The sequence below is a fragment of the Astatotilapia calliptera genome, chromosome 3, assembly GCF_900246225.1.
Source record: "Astatotilapia calliptera chromosome 3, fAstCal1.2, whole genome shotgun sequence".
NCBI classification, from domain to species: Eukaryota; Metazoa; Chordata; class Actinopteri; order Cichliformes; family Cichlidae; genus Astatotilapia; species Astatotilapia calliptera.
Window position 1 is genome coordinate 8,600,275 of NC_039304.1, and position 27,075 is coordinate 8,627,349.

Genomic DNA, 27,075 nt, shown 5'->3' on the forward strand with positions numbered 1-27,075 from the left:
AGGATAATACTGAACTTGCCTGGAACAGGTGACTGCTCTGATGAAGGCCTAGGCTGTGGCTCAGATGTTGTGTGGGCAATTACTGCAGCACACTCCATTTTCAGGTGCCTCACTACACTTGGAGGAACTACAAAATCCGAGTGTTTTAAATCTTGGGTCTAAAAGTGTTGAGAGGGTCAACACACTTAATGACTCCAGATTAGAAGCAGTGTCTGTGACACGACGCCTAAGTTGGTCATGGAGATGGGTGGCTGCTTGTGTGTGGAGATGTAAAGAGTTCTTCTTTCTCATCATGTAGCCGTGACAGCATCTGATATGTGCTGTTCCAACATGTTGGTACCTCGTTGATAAGTTTGAAGATGGGCCGTCCCATCTGCTGCTGCCCTTGAGCAAGCTTTTCTTTGGCTGTAGTGCTTGATCTGAAGAATGATACGATTTGTCTCTTATGGATGAAAGTTCAGGGATTTGATCACATGATTTTTTGACTAATAAATTGAGTTTGTGTGCAATGCAAACTGAATGTCGAATTTGGAGAGTTCTTGTTGCTGCAGTCATGTTTGGTGCTGCATTGGTAACAAGACACCTTACCTTATTTGTGATCCTCCATCATGCCCGTTTTGAATTGGGCCAAATCGCCTGCAGTGTGACTTTGTGGAAAGTGTTTTACACCCAACACAGATGTACACAGCTGCATATTCTCATTAATGTAGTGACAGGTAAGAGCCAAATAAGCCTCACAGGCACAATACTAAAGGGTTGGCAGTCCTTTATAATAAAATTCAGGACTGCCTGGTTCACAACAGTCTTCCTAGATGCTTGATTTTAAAATGATAAAACACATATTAATAAAAAAAAAAAAATGATGATAAAGCTGCTCAATGTCTATATAGGCCTACCTCTGTTCATTCTCGGTGTGTTTGTCTCCTCATTTTCATGTTTGGCTCTGTAATGCCTAAACACTGAGGAGGTGCTTTTGTTTGTGTAAGAAAGCAGAACAGATGTGACATTTAACCTGCATAAAATGAAATAAATAATTCACACTGCAAGTCACATTGCTGTTTTTCCTATTCTAATAGGTTACACTGAAACAAAGGCAGACAAACAGTTACATTATTTGCAGTTAAAAGATCGAAATGATCCCACACAGCAGAAACAGAGATTTGTATTTTTTTTAACTTTGCGAGAGTAATTTTGTTTTTTGTTTTTTTGGTGGCGACTCATTCCGTTAACAAATGCAGATGCGGTATCTTTTAAACACAGTTTGGCGCCTTGGCAATGAGTGATACAGCAGCTGTATCGATCACGTGACTTTTTCTTAAAGCGACACACGCACCGATACAGGCATCGCTAGGTGAGCTTGATACATGCGCCGGTGCGTCAGTGTTGCTGGACCCATCACTACTGTTTAGTAGTTTAATTTTTCCCAGCTTAGATTATCTTTAGTTCTGTTTTGCCATTTTTCACCTTGTGCTTTACTTTACAATAAACCACTTTCATCTCAGTGAGTGCCTGCGCGTAGATCCTGATTAATTTTCTCCACACGGCTCATCCCCTTGGCCGTAAAAGGAAATCAGAATGTGCAGAGAATTAGTAAAGATGATAAAAGGGCAACTATGAAGAGTGGAGAAGTGCTTGGTCCAAACGACATACCTGTGGAGGTATGGAGGTGTGTAGGAGAGAGGGCGGTGGACTTTTTAAGCAGGTTGTTTTACTCTAACTTGGGCAGTGAGAGAACGCCTTAGGAATGAGGATGTGTACTGGTGCCAACTTTCAAGGGGAGGAAGAAACTGCTGACGAGGTGCCAAAACATGTGTAGTGTTTGTCTTATCTTCTGATGGTTCTTACTTTATCTTATAATTAAAATAACTATACTTGGGATGGGCAGGCGGTTGTTTTCATGTGTCTGTTCATTAGAAACAACAATGGTAAAACCATCATCTACCTCCGCTGACTTGTTTATTTCCCCACATAAACATTTCACATTAAGGACGGGTAGAGTTTGGTGTCATTAACATAACAGAGAAAATTGATATTAAATGTGTAGGAGAGATGACCAATTGGAAGTAGCCAGATAAGAAATGGCAGCGGTCCCTGAGGACACCAGTAGGAAGTGGAAATGGCTGGAATTAGACATTTTTGAGTTGAATTAACTGAGTGCAACTGAAGAGAGGACGAACTAGTTCAGGTGCGTGTCAGTAATATCAAGTAAGGTTTGTTATACCTGCATCATTTATATTGTTAAAACTCTAACTTTGATAACAGAGTTAATGGCATATTTCAACTCTGAAGCAAGTTTTCACATTTGATTTTGATTTTAATCCTCTGTAGACCGCTATCTTCAATCATGTTATCATTGTGAGTCTTAACCAAGTGGTGGATTAGCCTCCACGTCTGAAAAGCATAGAGTGGAGTGAAAAACAGAAAAGTCAGTGATGTACTAATGTAGCAAAAATAGGAAACATTAGAACTGTAAATGTTTTCTTCCTTGTCTGCAGATTAACAGTCCACAGGTTGGGTGCTCGCACTCTGATTCGTTCCCTGGAGATGAAGGAGAGAGAGCTCAGAGGACAGCAAGATGGAGGAGTGAAGGAGAAGGTGGTGCAGCTCAGTGTGCAATCAGGAGTGAGCAGTTCTTTCACTGCCTTCATTGCTGCCAACAAAGACAACGGAGAGGCAATCCACGGACCTCTGCACCGCAGACATATTCTACCACCCTGTGAGGTTTGTTTAAAGCAAAAAAAGCAATACTATGAAACTGTTAATAGCAGGATGTCAGAGTCAATAGAGAGGACTCAAAAGAGCAACTTCAAATCAAACTATTTATGTAGTAGGTGTTTCTTTGCCAATGTCTTTTCCCTGCATTAGAAAGTAATAAGCCAAGTGGAAGTACAACACACATCTATGCATTTCTATAAAAACTGACTCTCTCTCTCTCTCTCTCTCTCTCTCTCTCTCTCTCTCCTTAAAGTGATGGCTGTCCATTCTTCCTGTAAAAGGTGTGAATATAAACCTGAATGAATGGGAGTAGAAACTGTGTGTGTGCGCATGAAGACATGCTTGTGTCACTGAGATTTAACAGATTTTTGTACATTCACGTAGCCAAGTGATAATCATATTTAATAATCATTGAATAGTAATAATGTTATTGAACAGGTTAAACATTTAGATATTACAAAAAGTTGCAAAAAAATAATACACACAGCTGTGAAGTCAGCTGCACATGAATAACATTAGTACAATGACAACTTTAATCAGAGTGAGTTCAGAAGATCCAAAAGTGAGACACTAAAAACAAGCTAATGAAAGCAAAAAGTGACTTTGAAAAATTTATTTCAAGGAATTAAAACACTGATAGGAAAAAACTAAACATGAGGAGAATGGCAATCCTGCAGCGACCAATCAAAGAAGACTGTAATGGCTGCATTGTAAAGAAAGCTGTTGGTTTTTTGTTTTTTTTTTCGTTTTTCTGAGATATGCAGAGTTTTAACGAACAATTTGAACACTATTATTCTTTTACATTATTTGTTCTCAACAGAGATGGGCAGTAATGCGTTACAAGTAACGTGTTACTGTAATCTGATTACAGGCACTTGCCCTGGTGGCCATTCTTTCAGTGGGCATTTCTCAACAACAACTACAAACACTAGTGAAGTGAATGGACATTTAATTAAAAAATGAAACATTTAATTCAATAATTAATGGCATATTTAATTAATTAATTTTGTCACCTCACTGTAGGGATGGGTACCGGTATCATGGCACCGGTTCTGACATAAACGGTAGTAACCAGACCGAAAAGCAGCGCACATTTCAGTGCTTTATTTCGGTGCTTTTTATCATCATCATCATCATCATCATCATCATCATCATCAACTTTATTTATAAAGCACTTTAAAACAACCACAGCTGACACAAAGTGCTGTACATTGGAACTGTAAAATAAAATTACATGAGATATAAATAAAAAACAAATAAAAGAAGAGTGAAATCATTAATTAAATAACTACTGCATTAAAAAAGAAACTAAGTCTCACTGAGGTTAAAAGCCAAGGAATAAAAGTGGGTTTTTATTCCTGAGATGTCACACACTTTGGATTCCAGCCAATCATTTTACATTTGCAAGCGTAGTAGGCGGGGCCAGGTACGTACGTTCTTTTAGAGCAGAGCTACAGATTAAAAATGCCCAAGGCGAAGCGGTCAAAAGTCTGGCTGTACTTCACAGCAAAATATGCAAACTCAGCAGCCTGCAACAAGTGCTTTAATCATATATATACATATATACGGTATATGACAAACACACTTTTATTAAAGAAAAAATATTTATAGCTTTCATCTCTCTTATATTGAATACTTTTATTGTTTTTATAACATTATTGTTATTATTTTATGACAGGATTATGATAAAGAGTAGCTCCACATTGAATTTTATTCAAGATGACCGGCTGATGGGGAAGAAAAGTAATTAAAGTGATTTTGGTTTTTGGTGCCAGACAGGCTGGTCTGAATATTTCATAAACTGCTGTGTGATTTCTGCTGTGACATTTAGATGTTAGGGTCAGAACTTAGCACAAAATGACATGGAAGCCTGGATCCATCCTGCCTTGTATCAACAGTTCATGCTGCTGTTGCTGATGTACTTTATATCACTGAGGACCATCTGAGCAGTTATTTAAATGCCGTTGCCTGTCTGAGTGTTGCTGCTGACCATCTCCACCCCTTTATGAACACAGTGCACCCACCTTCAGACAGATGTTTCTAGCAGGATAAAGTTCCATGTCCCAAAGTTTAAATCATCTCAAACTGGTATAATGAACATTAAAAGGAGTTCACTGAACTTAAATGGCCTCCACAGCCACCAGATCTCAAAAGAAGAGTGTCTGTAAAAGTCTGCAGCAACTGTGTGATGCTTTGCTATTTAACTCACTGACTTACTCATTACCCATCATGACTCATTACACTGCTGGGGTAATGTTTCTGCCATTTTCTGAATGTAATTTTACTAATTATTTTATTTTATTTTTAAGATTTAAGACTTTGCAGCTGTGGGTGTACAGTCTTCGCAGTCTCACATGAAAAGTTCTTAAAAACTTAAAGACTGGAAACAAAAAGATCAAAAAAGGAAAAGGTTCTTTGCTGTCCAGGGATGTCTGAGAAACAGAAGAGTTTATTCCACTTTGACAGTTATTATTATTATTATTATTATTATTATTATTATTATTATTATTAGATTTGATTCCTAAAAATATGAATATTTAGGGACCCTCTGCTCTACCTGACTGTAGCTTATAATAAAAAGCACTTAGATTGCTCAGTTAGAGTAGAAAAGTGTAACATAAATAAGAAACGTTCCATTTACCAGTTCGGCGTTACAGGTGTTGGTGAGTGAGCTGGATGAAGTAACTAACAGTGCAATGATTTCTGCTGGGCAGCTACACAAGTGTGCGTTCTATTAAACAATGGCTACAAATAGAGTAAAGCCCTACCTTAAATCTGCTGATAACATTCACTGAACATATCCTCCTTCTCTAATTCTTTAAGGTCTTTATGCGTGTGCTTTCAGTCTTCACGTGTCAAGTAGTTGACACAGACAAACTCTGACATCCAGGAAATGCCAACAGCGAAGAAACAGCCGAACCAACAAATGAACAAATTCTTCCTTCTCTTATTTTTCAGTTCATGCATCCTTGATTTCTTTGCTCTCATTTCCTTGAACCTATCAGTGTATCTTAGCTCCTCCCACCAGAGAAGTGAGCAAGTGAAGCGAGAAAAACATGTAGAGCGGAGCTAAGAGGCTTTTAACAATATCAGACATCCTTGCTTTAGTCGTTTTAAAGCAATGCCAGTTAAATATAGCACATCCATCGTTTCGTTACAGCAGACTACTACTAAAGTATTTGGTTGGGTCCGTGTGATAAGTGAGACTTTTAAGTCTGTGCCAGAGACAGAATAATTCTCTCATCCAGGAAATACTGAATGCAATTTAACAGTTAAGTTAACACATAAACAAATTTTTTCCCCTCTTTTTCATTTTTTTTGGTTTCTACATCCTTGATTCCTTTGCTCTTATTTCCCCAATCATCAAATTGCAGCTCAGTCCCTCACACATGACAGGTGAGCAGACAAGGTGAAGAAGACATGAAGAGAAAGGAGCTAAGACAACATATATTCATGCTTCTGAGCCATTGAAGCAAAGTCAGTTAAAAATTATGTTTGGCACAGATGCTGCTGTCCATTGTTTTGTTGCAGCACACTCCTACATATTTACAAAGTCCTGTTTCCACTCCCTGTTTGTTATGTCTCTTTTATACATCCATCCATTCGCTTCCGCTTATCCTTTTCAGGGTCGCGGGGGGCGCTGGAGCCTATCCCAGCTGTCATAGGGCGAGAGGCAGGGTACACCCTGGACAGTTCGCCAGTCTGTCGCAGGGCTAACACACAAGGACAGACAACCATTCACACTCACATTCATTCACACCTAGTGGCAATTTGGATTATCCAATTAACCTATCCCCACAAGCTGCATGTCTTTGGATGGTGGGAGGAAGCCAGAGTACCTGGAGAGAACCCACGCAAACACGGGGAGAACATGCAAACTCCACACAGAAAGACCCCGGCCTGATGGTGGAATTGAACTCAGGACCTTCTTGCTGTGCGGCAACAGTGCTAACCACCGTGCCACCGTGCTGCCCCTCTTCTTTTATACATCATTAGTAAAAACACTTTGCTCAGGATATAGTAGATCCTCCAGATCTCCCCTTTCCTGATGCATTTTAGAGACTCAAACATGCTTCAAGACGAAGAAGAAGAAGAAAAGGGCAATGAACAGATAAATGAGGAAAAACCTAAGCTGTTGCAGTCCTGTTGTTCATACCTGTTTTAGACAGTAGGGTGAGCAGTTTAATCCTTCACCTGTATTTAGTAGGGGTGCAACGATACACAAAATTCACGGTTCGGTTCGGTTCGATACTTTGGTGTCACGGTTCGATATTTTTTCGATACAAAAAAATGTTCATGCCTTTTTAATTTGTCATTTATTAAAATTATAAATATATATTTTAACTCAAAAGTACAGTTTTTAAATTTAACCCTAACCCTTGTGCGTGTTTTTTATTTTGACAGCGAATGCGCACCTGCGGACCACTTATGTGCAGCCCTGGTTATTTAGCTCATCATATCGCAGCCACAGAAATTATTTTGTCCATGAAACCATAAAGCTGCACTTTCTTTTTGCCTTATAGTCTGATTTGTCATAACTTCTCCGTTTTGTGGTAAGCTTTTCTTTGGCTGTCACTTCTTCACCCTGACCTGTCTTATTTGGCTCAGCAGAACTAAAATATATATCCTGCTGCTTTTACACACGGACTCACATAAGCTCAGCGATTCTCTGCGCGATCAGCCTCTCACATGTTTAAGCTTGCTGCGGGAAATTTCACTTGTCATGTTTGCATAGTAAGCTAACGATTTATAAGACGATGTCAGACGAATTGGTGCACAAATTATCATCACTCACAGATCAGTGCTGTCGCTCTCTATACACAGTTCGTGCGATTGCAAACTGAAAGCAAAAAACAAGCGCAAATTCAAACGCGATTTCAATATGTCACATATTGACAGTGGCTCACCGATGCCAATGACATAATTACCCAGCTACATTTCCGAAAGAATGCAAAAGCATTGACATATATTTTTCCTTCCTACAATAGCCCGACGGGCAGGGCAGAGATAGATTTTGGTAGCCCGACTGGAAAAATCGCTAGCCCCAGGACGTCGGGCTAGCGATATTGCGAGCCCTGTATCTGATTGAGGAATCACTCATCTTTGGAAAAGAGAGTTTATTACAGAGAAATGTCTCTTTCCAAAATAAAAGCTATACTATCCGCTTCTTCTGGGCTATATTCTCAGCAGCATATTAATCCTGTGCTAACGGCTGTCTAAATGACTCGGCTAAAGTTAGTAGCATGCTTGCTTGTTTTTGTCTGCTTCCAATTGTCTTTGCACTAGGATGATGTCGGCGTAAATGTGCAGTCATATTCGTTGTGTTCCCACTAGTGCTTTCAGGTTAATCTCGTTGAAATGACCTTAACGCCACAACACGGCAAATCTCCGTTAACGAGCTACCCCTGATCGCCCGTGCATGGGGCTAGACGGCTAACACACTAGCTCCCACCCATGTAATTGAGCATTGCGTGGCACATCCAACATACTGTTTTACTTTAGTCCATGACGCGCCTACCTTCAGGGTCATACGTCACATGAAAACCAAAATAATTCCAAACGCCAGATCTGAATGAGGGTGGGGGAGGTCCATGTTGCAAGGAGAGCTTAACTTCTGTCTCGCTAGCTTGCCCTGCGCTCTTCCTTCTGACAATGCTGTCTGTGTTGAGCGCTCAGTGGATCTGCGCTCGACAGTGCAGCCTAGGCGGAGTAATCGAACGCAGATTCACTGAGCGCTCAACACAGACAGCATCGTCAGAAGGAAAGTTGATAAAATAAATTACAAATGTTGTATTGTTCGATACATATGCGTACCGAACCGAAAGCACTGTATCGAACGGTTCAATATCGATACGAATATCGTTGCACCCCTAATATTTAGGTATAAGAGAGCCATGTCTGCTTTGAGAGATCAGTTATTGTGATGGATTGTAGTTGTTGAACTTGGATGATGAAATCATCTACTTTCTGCAGGGTTAATGATCACCTTCTTTGATTTCTCAAGTGCATTGAAAAATGATTCAGCTGCTGCTAGTGAGAAAAAACTACAGTAATGTCAGTAAACACCACCTCATGGATCACTGACTGCCTGACAGACTGACCACAGTATGTGAGACTGGGCCGAGCTCTCTTTCTGATTTAGTGATGTGCAGCAGGAGCTCCACAGGTGGACAGTTCTGTCCTGGACTTTATACACTCAGACATTCAGTACAAGTCTGAGTCAAGACACCTGGATGTATTAGTGATGGCAGGAGGAGGAGTGTGAAGCGCTGGTGGATGATTTTGTGATGTGATCTGGAAACAATCATCAGCTGGGGAGAAGTACAAGTACCTGGTACATGTAGTACATGGAAAACAGGCTGAACTGGAAGATCAATACAGAGGCTGGATACAAAGGAAATGAACAGACTTTTATCAAGTAGCGAGAGCCTTCAACATGTGCAATGCTGTTTCTGTAAGGCAGAATAAATATGTTGATCATTATTAAATCATTTAGAAGAGAGAGACTTAATGTTTAATGCTTGGTAAAAAGTAAATGGCCTGTATTTGTACCCAGAAAGGGTCATCTGGGGAAAAGGAGGATCGCATTTGTCGGCCGCAGTTGTCGGAGCCTGTGTGTACTTGTGTGTGCTTGTAAACACGACAATGGCAGAGGAGCGCGGCTAAAAAACTTTTAAATATTACTTTTTCTGGGTCACAAAATAAACTTTTAAGATATTTTCAGGCGAGGATGTAGCTGTGTAATGCTCAAATATGTACTTAATTTATCAAAACATCACATATTTGCAAAAATGCTCCGACGTTTTTGGAGACATCTATTTTTTTTAATGCTTTGAGGCAGCTTTTGAACATCTGTGGCATCTATTAATGTCAAATCTAGCCTTTCTTTAACAACATAAGCAAACTGCTTTTGTATTTAACCACTTTTCTGTTTAATTACATTTTAAATAATAATAATAACAATAGTATTTATTTTGTTAAAAAAATGTGTTTAAAAACAGGTTTTGTTGTGAAAGCTATAATCCAGATTAGTGGCCTGTTAAATGGATAAAGTCTAGATTGGCTTTATACTTGAGAATAGCTTGCCCTCCTAAAGAATTAAGTTAAATTCCAGAGTTGAATCGTAAGAAACATTATGTTACATATAAACCCTGCCATATGTTAGATCTGGTCATTTTGCTTATTAGAAACTTTATATATTGGAAGTTAACTTTTAACAAGCATGTAATGATTATATTTAAATTAGGTGGTCTTTTTTTAAAACACATACATTTTTAGGCCTAAACTGACAGTGTCAATACCACACATTCAGACACAGTAGTAGATGGTGTTTTTAATACTATATGTGTTAGTTTAATTTGGTTGTATGTGGTCTACATTGACCTTCTGTCTTGTAAGTTATTATGACTGCACAGCCATTAAGGATCAAATCAGGTTCTAAAAAATGTTCTGTTCTTTCTCCCTCTGCTTGCTTCTTACTGTCTTTGAGGCTCGGGACCAGCACTCCTGCTGTTGGACAGAAAGACATCAACTCAGTGGTAAGTGTTTTGGTTTTCCAATATATTAGCAATTGTCATTGACATTTATAGTAATCAGGCTGAACTTTAATCATACTTTAGATCAGCCTGTTTTACTTATTGTTTTATTTGTGCTTTGGTTTGAGGAAGTTGTTTCTTCACTAATCTTTTCCTGTCTTCTGTTATTAGACTTGAGATATGACTGCACTATGCTGTTGCTGTTGACTCCAGTTAATTCTACAAGACATACTGTGTAAGTAAACAAACAACAACAGTTTGGTCTGCATTTCTTGAAAGATCACATCCCCCAAACTTAGTTTAGAGGGTCTACACTGTATTTAGTGAAGTCTGCAGGTTTTCTAACAGCAAACTTTGTTTTGTGCCCAAATCATTTTGCACATCATTAGAATAAAAGTTATTAGCCATGTTTGCATAACCCTTTTTAAAATGATGCTTTCATGACATTATTGTATGTTGGGTGGTGGTCACGGCTATCCAGACTGACAAGTGGGACATTGAATGTCACCTCCCCGGTGGGGAGGGAGCCTGAGATTGTCTAAGTTTGAGTCTGTTCTATACCAAATGCAGGGTAAAAAAAATCTTTTAAGAAAGCAATTAAGTTCATGTTCCAAAAAATATGATTGTTTGCTTGCAGGACACCAGGAGAGATGAGTCCTCCATCACAGATGGTGTGGTCAGTGAAGATGGTCGCCTGCAGGTTCAAGCTCATTGCATCTCCAACCCACATCCACTGCCACTGTACTTAAGGGAAGTTAAAGACTTTCTCCTACATTTGGATCACCTCGATCCATGATAGTCATTCAGGCAGTAATGCCTGGACTGGAAACAAGCCATCCTTAAAATAATACAACATTCCAGCTCCTGTGTTGGAATGGAAAACAAATGTGTTGTTTAAATCAGAGACTGCACTTGTGACAGAAAAATAAATATTTTATTTTGATTATATAAGTAATGTATGTACAAAACAAACTTGTGGTAGGCCTAAACTTATTTTCTTAATAATTAAATCTGAGACTTTGTTTCATTGTAAGATTATAACAGTGATGGCAATATAATTGTTTGTTGTTCAAGAGAACAGTGTCCAGTATGTTGGCTGTTATACTTTTTTGCATTTGAAAATAAAAGTTGGGCTGATTTTAACATCACTACAAAGTGTTGTTAATTATTTTTAATCATATTCAGGTTACCACAAATTGTTTTTTCATTTGTTGAACTTGAAATGTTTGTTAGTAGGTAAACAATTAGTATTGTACAGTCAGAAATATCAAGTTATTCTTAATACTGCAGACTTGCAATGAACAAGTTGTATGGGCAGAAATCTGTGCCATCAGAAACTGAATTTGAATAAGTTAAATTTGAATTTGAATTGCTCAGATTGAATCTGAATTGTAACTTGAATAAATGCTTTTGAAAACTGAATTTGAATTAGTCTAATTTGAAATTGAATTTATGGTTTGAAAATGATCATCACTAAATTGAAATTGAATTTTATATTTTGAAAATGAATTGATTTGCTTTGAAACTGCATTTTATCCTTTAAAAATTCAGCTCTCGAATAATTTCAGTTTCAGTTATACAATTCAATTTCAGTTCCAAAATTCAGTTTTTTGGAACTTACATCCGGTTCCGGTTCAAGCGCAGATTAATAGAACTACGTTTTACTAGCGGACCGAAAGTGTTACCGACGGGAATCTACAGCGTCTTGAGCTGAGTTAAGACTTCAGAAGTCATTTGTCATGTCGAATGACCAGCGGATGAACTCTCAAGTTGGTAATAAATGTATTACATGTATAAGAACAAGCGTCATGTTAACTAATGATAGCCGTAAGGTAACTTTTATGCTTATTGTAGCTGTTAGCTAAAAACGCTAATTTAGCGTAGTTTAACCTGAATTCAGCTTTGACAACAAATATGATCGACTGTTTCTAGTAGAATTCCAAAGTTGTCATCTTGGACCCTCTCAGAGTACCCCCTCTGTATGCTTGCAGAGACCCCTACAGTAGGGAAACATGCAAAACCATCTGTCCTCTCTGTCCTCTCTGTCCAAAATGTCCATCTCTGTCCATCCTCGAAGATGCCAATGTTCACATTTTGGACAGAGAGGACAGATGGTTTGAAAGAGGAGTGAAAGAAGCCATCTATGTCCACTGTGAGCGACCATCTTTGAACAGAGGCGGGGGTTTACGACACCAACTCTCTGCCATCTATAATCCAGTTTTGAGATCCCTTCCCAGACGCCTTAACGCCCACTCACATCCTGGGCCATCTGATCTCAGGAATTCGCATGATAAGGTGGGGCCAGGTTTCACAATGAACTCACCCGAAACTCTGACTGGTTGGGACCCACACCCAGTTTCACACCTTGGCTCAGGCGATTAGAGGATCATCAGGGGGTCCTTTTGTCCCTCTGTGGGGGGAAACTCCCACTAGGTTTATATCTGGGACTCTCCACCATTTGACCTTAGAACTGAAGAAGCTTCTCGGATGAGAGGTGAAACGTCTTCAAGTAACTTAAAGAAGTCCAGACGGTTTTCTTTGCAAGCTCCTTTGACTACGATGACCTGGATGACTGAGAACCTACACAGACAGGTACAGTGATATTTATTAACAGCATGTAGAAGTGTTACTTCTGATGCATAGAAATCCCACAGTGGAAATATTATTATCATCATTTCCAAGAGTGTAATAATTTTAATTGGAATGAAAAGAAAAGCAGAAGATCGATACCAAAATATGCAGTATCGCACATCACTACCCACAATGCATTGCGGCCTGCCGTCAATCCCGAAGCGCGCTAATTTTGAAATTACACACCACGTGATTACGTTGTGCAGCTGAGTCACGTGACCGCACAGCAACAAATCGCTGCAGATCTGGGTAAAGGGGGCGGAGCAAAGTGTATGCGCTGGAGAGGACTCGAGCAGAGAGAGCTGCTTTTTCGTGAAACGGGAGTAAAGTAGTAAACCTACAGGATCATATACAACTACCTACTTTTCAATCGATATCTGCACCGCTGTCTCTTGGATTGTAGCTGGATCTGTTAACTGTGTTTGGAAAGGCTTCTAGCTTAATCACAGAGTTCTCTTGTTTGTGGGCTCATCTAAAGGTAAGCACGGAGCTAACTTTGATGTGGTTTTAGTTTATGTTTTTCTCTGGTGAGAATAATAGATTGCTTACTATACATTGACGTCAGGGAGACTGTAGAGTTTGTGATTGCTTGCAATATTATAATATGGCGGTTGCTAGGAGGTAAGAATACATATAGCAAAAATAATCTTGGAATATGAACAAAAGGATGGAGTGCAGGGGAGGAGAACAACCAACCCCCACCCCAGGACATGAAGCCACGGGTACAAGCCTGGGGGAGGGCAATCAGCCTTTAGTGGACAATTATGTTATGAAAAATGACATATTAACTACTACAAAACACTGACCTTTGTGGGAATGCTTGGAGCAGACTAACATGTGAGCTGGAGTGTTCTGCGACGTTATATTTGTCTTCGAATGGTGTGAAATGTGAAAGCCTGCATGCCATAGTTTGCCCTAGTGCAGGCCCGGCCCTAACCAATCTGGCGCCCTAGGCAAGATTTTAGGTGGCGCCCCCCTACATCGGCAGTATAGTGTATGTACTCACAAGAAACCGAATAGCTTTGTCTTTGACCTTTTTTTTTTTTACTTAAAGAAAGCAAATTCACAATCAGAATAATTAACAAGATAAAAAAATATATGAATAAATAAATGAATACAAAAAATGAATATATGAAATACAATAAATTTTACATACATAAACACAATAAAACGTGTCAACAAGTTGGATAAAATAAATCAAAAATACAATATAAATAAGGCACTGCACAAAACAAGATATTAAATAAACCAGTATGACTTTAACAACTATATTACAAAAAAGGGGATCCTACAGAGTTCTCTAGTTGTGCTTTTTAATACTGCATTAACTAGAATGACTTACAAATTACTGTACACCACCCCCTCATCAACCTCACATGACCTGCTACAGCCTTACTCTCCTAGTCTTTCTTGCAGCAAAGTCATCTACAACATCATCATATGACAACTGATTTGAGACCACATGATTTATGCTTATGATGGAAAGTCCACTGAGACATTCTTGCATCATAGTATATCTCAGGTAGGTTTTAATGAGTTTGAGCTTAGAGAAGCTTCTTTCAGCAGCAGCCACTGTAACAGGAAGAGTGGCAAAGATTCTCAGAGCAACCCACATGTTGGGGTAAATTTCTGCCAGCTTCTTCTCATGCAGGAAGGTCAAGAGTTCCATGTTTGTCATGTTCTTTGATGGCAATGGTGGGAAATTCTGCATTTCCATTGCAAGTTCTGTGCCATTAATGTCCGGCTGGCTGTCATGGGTCAGAGTAGTACTCAGTGTTTGGCACTGCTGTAGCAGCTCTTCTTTTTGTAAGTTGTGGAAATTGAGGAGTACTCCAAACTTGTCATTCACCTCTCCAAGGTTCTGAAATCTCTCATCAAGTGAAGAGATGGCTGTATCCACTACCACATTAAAAAATGTGGTTTCCATTTTTTTAAGTGCATCTTGTATGGGCTCATCTGGAGACTCATAACCGAAGTGCCTTTTGGTGGTTCTCAATTGCTTTTGTTTGAGTTCAGCCTCCACATTCATTTCTTCACACATCTCCTTTGCCGTTGTCTGTGCATCAGAAAATCCAGTGTTTCTGTAGCTGGTGAGGGAATCTTTGGTTTTCTTCAGCAAGTCGACAGCCACATCTAGCTGCATGGAGGGCGACTGCATGAGTTTACTCACATACTGGATCTTGCTGAGAATGTCATACCAGATGGCTGTACAAATGCAAAAACGATAGGATCCAATCTCCTCAGCCAAAGACTGGGCTTCAACTCTGACCACAGGGTCTGTAGCTGTTTCCCTCACCTCCAGAAGAGCCTCTCTGACTTGCCGAGCCTGATATCTGACTTCCTCAATGCTTTTTATCCTGCTTTCCCATCTGGTCTCAGCCCATGATTTCAAGGTGGTTTTCACATGTTTCAAGAGAACACCCCACCTATGGGTGGAGGCTGAGAAGAGCTTGAATAATTTTGCTAAATGCCCAAAGTAGCCAAGGGCATCTGGTGAGCTTTTTGCAGCATCAGCTACTACCAGATTTAAAGTGTGGGCACCACATGGGACCAAAAAAGCTCTTGAGTTTAGCTGAAGCAACCTTGCCTGAACACCTTTATTTTTTCCCTTCATGTTGGCCCCATTGTCATAGGACTGTCCTCTGCAGTCTTCAAAAGGAATGTTAAGCTCCTCTATCCGTTTTAGCATGAGAGTTGACAAATGATCTCCTGTTGATTCCTCTGCAACAAGAAAGCCCAGGAAATGCTCTTTAACTTGTGGTATGCCTTCTTGTGACACTATCCTGACTATGACAGAGAGCTGTTCCTTATGACTCGGATCAGGTGTGCAATCTAAAATGATGGAGAAATACTTTGATGTTTTGATATCTTCCACAATGCGTTTTATTATTCTTGAACTGATGGTGTCAATCAGTTCATTTTGGATTGTTTTTCCCAGATAATGTATGTGACTGCCAGCTCCACTTTCTACTCTACTGACATGCTGCTTCATCACTGGATCAAATTTGGCCATAAGCTCCACTTCTTTCAGAAAATTGCCATTGTCTGGTTTATTTAAGGTGTCTGTGGACCCCCTGAAAGCCATGTTTCTTTCAGCTAAGGACTGAATTATTGCCACCAAACGATGTAGAACTTCACGCCACCTTTTTCTCTCAGCCTCAGCAAGTGCCATCTCTTGTTTATCTATTGTGAGTCCTTTCGCAAAACAGACCTCCAAGTCCTTCCATGTTGCCATGTGAGCATTATGCTCCTGGCTATCCTCATGGATAGGGATGGGTATCGTTTAGGTTTTATCCGATACCGGTGCCAAACCGGTACTTTTGAAACGGTGCCGGTGCTTAAATGGTGCTCAAACCGGTGCTTAAAGAATGGAGAACACAAAATTGGTCCAAAAACCTCTCATGTTCAGCTGTTTTTTGTAAAAAGATAACAATGTTAGCCTTTTCTGCAGCTATGGGGCATATATGGTATCACTCTTGGCTGGAAGCAGTGCTTAAACAATGGAAAAAACACAAACTTTGTCCAAAAACCTCTCATGTTTAGCTGTTTTCCACTTTTTCTTTGGTCATTTTAGCCTTTTTGGCAAGGGTGAAGGGAGTATCTGCCATCAAACAAGAGGACAGCCGCATGTAACTACGACGGTGTTTGCTAGTTCACCTTACATGCATTAATGTAATAACGTGGTTAGCCTACTCAAAGTAAATTACACACGAACAACATTAAACTACTCACGCAGAGAAGAACGGCTGCTGCTGCCGTCATCATTTCTGCTACACTGGCAGGGCTAGGGGCCAGGACTGTCCTCTTCGGGTTTTTGGGGGATATTGCTCCGGGTCCGATAACTGGCAACCCACCCGTAGTAGATGTGCACGGTGTGAGGTCTCGCAGCAAGCTATCAAGTACGGCGCATTTCTCGGCTTTAAAAAAACCCGCTATGCATCGCCAGGTGTTTCATCGGATTTGTTTACCTCCTTTGACAGTATCACAGTATCAGCTTAAAGCACTTGTTGCAGGCTGCTGAGTTTGCATATTTTGCTGTGAAGTACAGCCAGACTTTTGACCGCTTTGTCTTGGGCATTTTTAATCTGTAGCTCTGCTCTAAAAGAACGTACATACCTGGCCCCGCCTACTATCCTCGGAAACGTAAAATGATTGGCTAGAATCTAAAGTGTATCACAGCTCAGGAAAAAAAAGCACCGAAATGTGCGCTGCTTTTCGGTCTGGTTACTACTAGAGATGGCACGATACCACTTTTTTATGACCGATACCGATATCATAAATTTGGATATCTGCCGATACCGATATGAATCCGATATAATGTTTTTTAATCAACAAAACTGTTTTTTAAAATATCTTGCTGCATTTTGCAAGTCTGCAAGTTCATACTCAAGTTTAAAACAACAACTACACTAAAGCTATTCTGTTATACCTGTATACAAAAAAAATATTTCATAGTTCAGCAATACTGATCAATCTAATAAACTTAAACCTACACCATCCTCACTATTCTGGTATTTTAAAGAGTACTTAGCGTAAATATTAAGCAACCTAACTAATAGGGTTCCAACTCCCAGCAACAACAAAAATAAATAAATAAAAAATAGGGAACCACCCCTCACACTCCACCTTATGATGCTTAATCGACGTAATCAACCTTAATTTGATGAAGTGTGAAAAAAATGCACAGAAATCAATTATTTTTCAAGAAATATTAAATAGATTCAACATCTTTCTTCAACAAAATTGCAGACTGCACAGATGGTACCTTCCCAAAGTAAAAAGTACTATAGCTTACTAGGGTATATATATTAGACTTAATAGTCACTATATACAGTAATTGACTTCTATTCATTTTACATCAAATTAAAACTTTGGGTGTCAGATAATTATTTATTAAAAGCTCGACATTTTAAATGAGAATAAGAAAGAAAAGTATGTCTTTGTGCCCCCTTTTCCCTGTTCATGCCCTATCGGCCCCCCTGGCTAAACTTTGCTAGATCCGCCCCTGCACAGTTACCAGCGTCAGCTACGTAGAAAAAGATCCTCGAGTAGAAAGTAATATTAAATAAATTCTAACAACAGCTTATCAAGCTTAAACGTGCTGCTGTTGTTCAGCCACTGGTTTCCTCTTTCTGGTGCAAAGTGGGCCAAAAGCAAACTAGAGACACGGACTCGCGACAGAAAAGCCGATCAGCTGATCGTTAAGCAGTTTCACGATTGAAGTAGCAGCCGGAGAGAGAGAGGCAGTCGCTTGTTAAGATTAACGCAGGAATGCTTTACAAACATTCAGAGATGGACTTACACACTTGCTTTACTTCTCTCGGGATAACTTTGTCGGAGATGAAATGCCGGGTTGCTAGCGAAGCTCCACATGCTATCCAGACCACCGACAGGTCCCGCATGCCACAGCCGCTCTATCACGTGACCACACTGCTCCGCCGTGCTAACGTTCTGAGGTGAGTTACGGCGTGTTGCAAGTTTTGTGAGGTGCTTTCGTGATATTTAATGGATCGGATTACATTTTTTATTTTTCTCCGATATCCGATCCAGTAATTTAGGTCAGTATCGGACCGATACTGATACGTAATATCGGATCGGTCCATCTCTAGTTACTACCGTACCGGACACCGGTACCCATCCCTACTCATGGACCTTGAGCAAGTGGCTTGCATTTTTCCAGTCCTTCAGACCTTCCCTACTCAGTTTGTAATCTCTCTTGGAAAACATTTTGCAGCAGAAGCAGTGCAAGCTATCCTCTTTTTTCGAATACATAAGCCAGGTTCTTCTCACCTTTTCCCCATTGATTAAGAGTCTGTTAAAATAATCATGCTGACACCTTCGCCCGTCTTTCTGTTTCGGGAATGTGAAGTCACTATCAATTACAAATGGACCTCTGTGAACTAACTCTGTTCGTACCTTTTCAGTTAAAGCAGAAGGCCAGTCAGCAGGGTCTATTGGTGCAGCAGGAAGACCGCTTGATGCTGCTGCATCACTGCTGGGTTGTGCTGCTGAGGTGGAGGCAACAGGAACACCGCTTGATGCTGCTGCATCATGGCTGGGTTGTGCTGCTGATGCTGCAAAACTGGTGGGTTGTGCTGCTGAGGTGGAGGCAACAGGAAGACCGCTTGATGCTGCTGCATCATGGCTGGGTTGTGCTGCTGATGCTGCATCACTGGTGGGTTGTGCTGCTGAAGTGGAGGCAGCAGCGGTAGATGTGGTAGATGGCCCAGGGGTGGGATTTAGAAACTTCAACAGTGCATCTGAAGAGAGGAGTATGTGACACCACTGAGTATTAAAGTCTAATAATAAAAACATATGATTCCAGGAATAAAATGAAATGATATAATATAAATGAAAAACCAAAGAGATATATGTATGATGTTAACTGATATGCAAATTAGATTAGATTCAATTTATTGCCATCATTACAGTAAAATGCTGAATAGCAGAATGCAAAGTAACAGTATAATATCATATGAGAATGTTATGTTATGATTATCTTTGACCGAATCACAGCAGTGCTCATATTAAAAAACAGCATTCCCTCTCATGTGATATTGCTTAATTAACATTAATGATGTGCACTTTAACAACTAGACTTACAACTATAATATATACAGGGGTGGAAAAGTGACTATTACCTGCAGGGTAAACGTTAGCTAACCAGAAGGCAATAACAATGTAAACAAAAAAACACCCGCTTAAAAGATGAATACAAATGAGGAATGGTGGGAAAGGTGGGAGTACTGTAATTACTTAACGTTACATTATTATTTTCCATAACAATTTAGCCCCCTCCACAATATTAACTGACGTTAAAACAGTTAACTAGCTATTTATTGATTAGCAATTAGCGAATCATGTAACATTAGCTTAATGCTAAAAATTTAGGTTACTATCACATTCAGACAAATAATTTCATGTAGGCTAACGTTACCTACCTCTGTCTTTTTCTTGTTTCTCCTCCTCTTCTTTTCTCTTTTTTTTTCTTCCCTGGGCACCTGACAGTTTTGGCCTTTTTGACATCTTGTGTTGATTTTTTGATGTGGTGACGTCCAAAAGGAACCATGATACGGGAAGGGAGGGGGCGCACCGTGCGGGGAGGGGGGCGGGGGGCGTGTAATGTTGTAACAAATAGCTCCATGCCCTCCTGGGTTTTAATTGCACCTTAGAACACACATGCATCAACACTACAATGAGCGGGTGGAGGGAGGTTTGGAGTCTTCTCTCACCCCCGTTCTCTGCGGCCTGCTAGAGCGGGGGGGCTAGGAGGAGTTGGCCGTCCGACTGCGGTCTGGGGTGTGGGGCCTCCCTGCTGCTGCGGAGTCGGGGCGGTCTGCCTCTCCCCACCGCAGGGAAAAGGGTAACACCACCTGGGTCTGGGTGCAATCCCCCCCTCCAGGGGCAAGGGTACCTAGACCCGGTTCGTAGAGTACGCTTGGGGAGTGTGATCGTGTGTACAGCGTCTCTTTATGTCTGTCTCCACGTCGGTTGAGTGTGGAGTAAGTGCATATGAGAGCATGAAGGTGGGAATGGATGTTTGTGTCTGTGTGTGCCTGTATGTCTGTGTCTATATGTCAGGTTGGGTATCAGTCGCCACCTCTCTGGGGACATCTCAGGCCCTCCAAGGTTTGGAGGCCTATCTCCACCCACCACAACTTCCCCTGCCGGTGGCGGACTCCCTCAGGTGTCGGTGCGTTGGTGGTTCTTTGTGTCTGGGGGTGGGCGTCCGGGTACACACCGGCTCACTCCTTGGCGGCCGCTTATTGGGGCTCGCTCGGGCCACTTCGGAGGTGGGGTGCCCCCGGCCTCTCGGCCTGGTGTTTATCAGCGGCTTGTACATGCATGTACATGCAGTGCTGCCGTCTTCCGTTTCAGTCAGTTATTACGCTCTTTAATCCTACTACGTATCTCTGCGTCTTTCGGGCTTTTACAAAGCTTCAAAAAAAGAAAAAAATATATATTTTAGGGGTGCAACGATACACAAAATTCACAATTCGGTTCGATATTTTTTCGATAGAAAAAAATGTTCATGCCTTTTTAATTTGTCATTTATTAAAATTATAAATATATATTTTAACTCAAAAGTACAGTTTTTAAATTTAATGTTGCCGAAACAACAAAGTAATAAAAAAATAAATCTATCTGATCGAGAAATCACTCATCTTTGGAAAAGAGAGTTTATTACAGAGAAATGTCTCTTTCCAAAATAAAAGCTATACTATACGTTTCTTCTGGGCTATACTCTCAGCAGCATATTAAACATATCAGGTCCCCATAAGGAGAATCATGTGCTAATGACTCGGGTAAAGTTTGTAGTAGGGCTGGGCGATATGACCCAAAATTCATATCTCGATATTTTTTAGCTGGATGGCGATATAAGATATATATCTCGATATATTTTTTTAAAGCCATAAAGTAAGAACAAAAAGAGAGTTCTTAGTCAAAGCTGTGTCCCAGATGTCACACAGGCACTTTTATTAACATAGAGCAGATGTACATAAAATTTACTCAAAACTAAATTATGAGCATTTATTAAATAATAATGCTCCATAAATAAAAGAAAACAATGTTGTTTTTGTGCATAACAAAAAGCTCACAATTGTGCAGTCAAAATGTAAACTAAAAGACGCTGAGCACAATAACAAAGACAGATTTCACAGCTGCTCTGTTCCCAACTTGTACTGCGTGACTGACAGCCTGGAGTTTGAAATCTGCTTCGCAACCACGTCTCTTAACTAGAGATGGCACGATACCACTTTTTTATGTCCGATACCGATACCGATATCATAAATTTGGATATCTGCCGATACCGATATGAATCCGATATAGTGTTTTTTAATCAACAAAACTGTTTTTTAAAATATCTTGCTGCATTTTGCAAGTCTGCAAGTTCATACTCAAGTTTAAAACAACAACTACACTAAAGCTATTCTGTTATACCTGTATACAAAAAAAATATTTCATAGTTCAGCAATACTGATCAATCTAATAAACTTAGACCTACACCATCCTCCCTATTCTGGTATTTTAAAGAGTACTTAGCGTAAATATTAAGCAACCTAACTAATAGGGTTCCAACTCCCAGCAACAACAAAAATAAATAAATAAAAAATAGGGAACCACCCCTCACGCGCCACCTCATGATGCTTAATCGACGTAATCAACCTTAATTTGATGCAGTGTGAAAAAAAATGCACAGAAATCAATTATTTTTCAAGAAATATTAAATAGATTCAACATCTTTCTTCAACAAAATTGCAGACTGCACAGATGGTACCTTCCCAAAGGAAAAAGTACTATAGCTTACTAGGGTATATATATTAGACTTAATAGTCACTATATACAGTAATTGACTTCTATTCATTTTACATCAAATTAAAACTTTGTGTGTCAGATAATTATTTATTAAAAGCTAGACATTTTAAATGAGAATAAGAAAGAAAAGTATGTCTTTGTGCCCCCACGGGGCGATCGTGGCTCAAGAGTTGGGAGTTCGCCTTGTAATCGGAAGGTTGCCGGTTCGAGCCCCGGCTTGGACAGTCTTGGTTGTTGTGTCCTTGGGCAAGACACTTCACCCGTTGCCTACTGGTGGTGGTCAGAGGGCCCGGTGGCGCCAGTGTCCGGCAGCCTCGCCTCTGTCAGTGCGCCCCAGGGTGGCTGTGGCTACAATGTAGCTTGCCATCACCAGTGTGTGAATGTGTGTGAATGGGTGGATGACTGGATATGTAAAGCGCTTTGGGGTCCTTAGGGACTAGTAAAGCGCTATATAAATACAGGCCATTTACCATTTACCTTTTCCCAGTTAATGCCCTATCGGCCCCCCTGGCTAAACTTTGCTAGATCCGCCCCTGCACAGTTACCAGCGTCAGCTACGTAGAAAAAGATCCTGGTGTAGAAAGTAATATTAAATAAATTCTAACAACAGCTTATCAAGCTTAAACGTGCTGCTGTTGTTCAGCCGCTGGTTTCCTCTTTCTGGTGCAAAGTGGGCCAAAAACAAAGACGAACTCGCGACAGAAAAGCCGATCAGCTGATCATTTAAGCAGTTTCACGATTGAAGTAGCAGCCGGAGAGCGAGAGGCAGTCGCTCGTTAAGATTAACGCAGGAATGCTTTACAAACATTCAGAGATGGACTTACACACTTGCTTTACTTCTCTCGGGATAACTTTGTCGGAGATGAAATGCCGGGTTGCTAGCGAAGCTCCACATGCTATCCAGACCACCGACAGGTCCCGCATGCCACAGCCGCTCTATCACGTGACCACACTGCTCCGCCGTGCTAACGTTCTGAGGTGAGTTACGGCGTGTTGCAAGTTTTGTGAGGTGCTTTCGTGATATTTAATGGATCGGATTACATTTTTTATTTTTCTCCGATATCTGATCCAGTAATTTAGGTCAGTATCGGACCGATACCGATACGTAATATCGGATCGGTCCATCTCTAGTTACTACCGTACCGGACACCGGTACCCATCCCTACTCATGGACCTTGAGCAAGTGGCTTGCATTTTTCCAGTCCTTCAGACCTTCCCTACTCAGTTTGTAATCTCTCTTGGAAAACACTTGCAAACGCGCGTATGCACAAAATGCAACACAAAAACTCACGCGCGTGGTTTTATTCGCGTGTCAAACGCGCCAGACGCGCTACACTGACGCGAGTTTCACGCGTTTTGGCATTTTCGCGGGACCCGCAATCGCGTGTCATCGCACCTTTCCATTGACTTTACATGTAAACCTGACGCTCTATTCGCGTCCATCGCGTTCGGTGTGAACACACCGCAAGTCATACAGAACAGATATCAGAGCCTTAAACAGGCTGACTTCTGCTAAATGGGTCAAACTGGGCAGAAAGTAAACAAACACATAACATCCTTATAGAATATGATGTAACACTATAGATCAACTTAGCTCAGAATATATAAAGCATATAAACAATTACAGCAATATGATGCAACAAACACAGCAGTGCTACTAATCCAAAATACTCAAAGCTTCATAGAACTGAAACAAACATTTATTTTTAGCTCCATTCTGCTGCTGATACATACTTTAGGTTTCTGAATATTAAACTTGTTGCTGCCTTTCATAGTGTGTAACTTGAAGGTCCTGAGTACTTTCTCCCACACTGAAAACACTGGGATGATAACATTATTTGAACATTACCTAATAAGACTGATTTAGGACAGACAGTTATGTTAAACTTTCCTAGCAATCCTTCACAAACAGGGAACAGTCTGTCTATTCTCTCCATCTGTCAGCTGCTGCTGGCTCTTCCTCCTCCTCTTCCTCACACACTGCTGAGTTTGTCCTGGTGGATCATCAGGGGTGCAAAGCCTCACACATGATGTGCAGCAGTGGGTCCCTCAGTCTGTCCTCACTCTGGACACTTGCAGTTGTCACGCATGGAAATCAAATGTGTGATAAGCTGCAGGATTCAAACACAAGTGTAACTTATAAATACATGTTCATACTTTTATTCCACAATCGGAGAGAAAGAAACAGAGAGAGAGAGTGCAGGACAGACAGACAGGTGACAGTCTCAGGTTTATACACTGCTACAAAACAGCACCAGAGAAGGAGGATTTAGTGTTTGTGTTATTACGAAACAAGAAGAGTTCCCAGATGGTACAGTGGACACATGTGTGACTCCTGTGATTAAAGCATCTTTCTTTCAGCTTAACGAGTGAACCGTCAGCTCGTTCAAACAAACGTTAAAGTCCGTTTGGCTCAACACCACCAAGCAGAGGCAGCAATATAACATAGCTAACATTAACTGTAGAATATACAGTGGGGCAAAAAAGTATTTAGTCAGCCACCGATTGTGCAAGTTCCCCCACTTAAAATGATGACAGAGGTCAGTAATTTGCACCAGAGGTACACTTCAACTGTGAGAGACAGAATGTGAAAAAAAAATCCATGAATTCACATGGTAGGATTTGTAAAGAATTTATTCGTAAATTAGGGTGGAAAATAAGTATTTGGTCACCTCAAACATGGAAAATCTCTGGCTCCCACAGACCTGTAACGTCTTCTGTAAGACGCTTTTCTGTCCCCCACTCGTTACCTGTATGAATGGCACCTGTTCGAACTCATCATCTGTATAAAAGACACCTGTCCACAGCCTCAAACAGTCAGACTCCAAACTCCGCCATGGCCAAGACCAAAGAGCTCTCGAAGGACACCAGGAACAGGATTGTAGACCTGCACCAGACTGGGAAGAGTGAATCTACAATAGGCAAGCAGCTTGGTGTGAAAAAATCAACTGTGGGAGCAATCATCAGAAAATGGAAGACATACAAGACCACTGATAATCTCCCACGATCTGGGGCTCCACGCAAGATCTCATCCCATGGGGTCAAAATGATCATGAGAACGGTGAGCAAAGATCCCAGAACCACACGGGGGACCTGGTGAATGACCTGCAGAGAGCTGGGACCAAAGTAACAAAGGTCACCATCAGTAACACACTAAAACGGCAGGGAATCAAATCCCGCAGTGCCAGACGTGTTCCGCTGCTGAAGCCAGTGCATGTCCAGGCCCGTCTGAAGTTTGCCAGAGAGCACATGGATGATACAGCAGAGGATTGGGAGAATGTCATGTGGTCAGATGAAACCAAAGTAGAACTTTTTGGTATAAACTCAACTCGTCGTGTTGGGAGGACGAAGAATACCGAGTTGCATCCCAAGAACACCATACCTACTGTGAAGCATGGGGGTGGAAACATCATGCTATGGGGCTGTTTTTCTGCCAAGGGGACAGGACGACTGATCCGTGTTAAGGACAGAATGAATGGGGCCATGTATCGTGAGATTTTGAGCCAAAACCTCCTTCCATCAGTGAGAACTTTGAAGATGAAACGAGGCTGGGTCTTCCAACATGACAATGATCCAAAACACACCGCCCGGGCAACAAAGGAGTGGCTCTGTAAGAAGCATTTGAAAGTCCTGGAGTGGCCTAGCCAGTCTCCAGACTCTGTGTGTGTGTATGTATATATATATATATATATATATATATATATATATATATATATATTATACATACATACATACATACATACATACATACATACATACATACATACATACATACATACGTATGCATGTATGTATGCATGCTACTGGAACAAGAAGGCATCGGTGGGCAAGAGACGAAAACAGGGCATTGTTGGAATGCTACTACGCAAGTAACCCTGGCGGAAGGGGCTACATGAATAGGATGAGGGACCTATGGATTCTTCGATACCCAACATCCACAATGACGGCGAAACAACTAGTAGCTCAGTGTTCCAACATTCGAAAGAAGGGACTGCCCTCACAGCTAGAGATTGACGAGGTACAACACAAATGCTACGGCAAGGAGGAGTCAGGACGCCAGGTCAGGGGGAAGATATCATCACCCGAGATTGGGTACATAGCCCCAAGTGCGATAGGAGAAGGATCGTTGAGTGCGAGAGGAACTGACCTGAAAAATAGGATCATGGCCAAGCTTGAAACCTGGATCCCCCGTAGCCGGTTACCAAGATTACGTGAAGTACCCTCAGAAGGTCTGCTAGATGATGTTAATGCAGCACTACGGGCAATACCTACAACCACGATTACCGACACTAACAAGCTCATCTACAATACGGCAACAGTGATCAGTGAGATGCTTGGCTACAAGTTGAACAGCGACAAGGGGCAGTACCCTCCATGGAGAAGGAGGCTAGAGGGCAAGATCAAAGTAGCACGGAGGGAGGTTAGCCAACTAACGGAGTTGCAGAAAGGTGCGACAAATAAGGTGCCTAAGAAATACAGCAAGCTGTCCATACCTGAGGCCTTGGAAACTGCCAAGCAAAGACTCACAGCCTTGGCCAGCCGCTTGAGGAAGTACACCAGAGAGATAGAAGGCAGGAGAATAAACCAGCTGTTCTCCACAGAACCAGCAAAGGTGTACTCTCAGTGGCAAGGGAACAATAAGAGAACAGCACCACCAAGGCTGGAGACGGAGCAATACTGGAAGAGCATATGGGAGAAGGATGCAACCCATAACGGCAATGCTCAGTGGCTAGAGGATCTGAGGGCAGACCACAGCGACCTCCCTGAACAGGGTCCAGTAACCATCACAGTGGCAGATATCCAAGAAAGGGTCTCCAGTATGAAGAGTTGGACAGCACCAGGGCCCGACATGGTTCACGCCTACTGGCTGAAGAAG

At 41.1% G+C, this 27,075-nt stretch overlaps 1 pseudogene; it reads left to right on the top strand.

The window, feature by feature from the left end:
- Positions 1–13,155: 13,155 nt before the first annotated feature.
- LOC113018538 (zinc finger protein 227-like) overlaps positions 13,156–27,075 on the top strand; it is a 20,525-nt pseudogene continuing 6,605 nt past the window's right edge.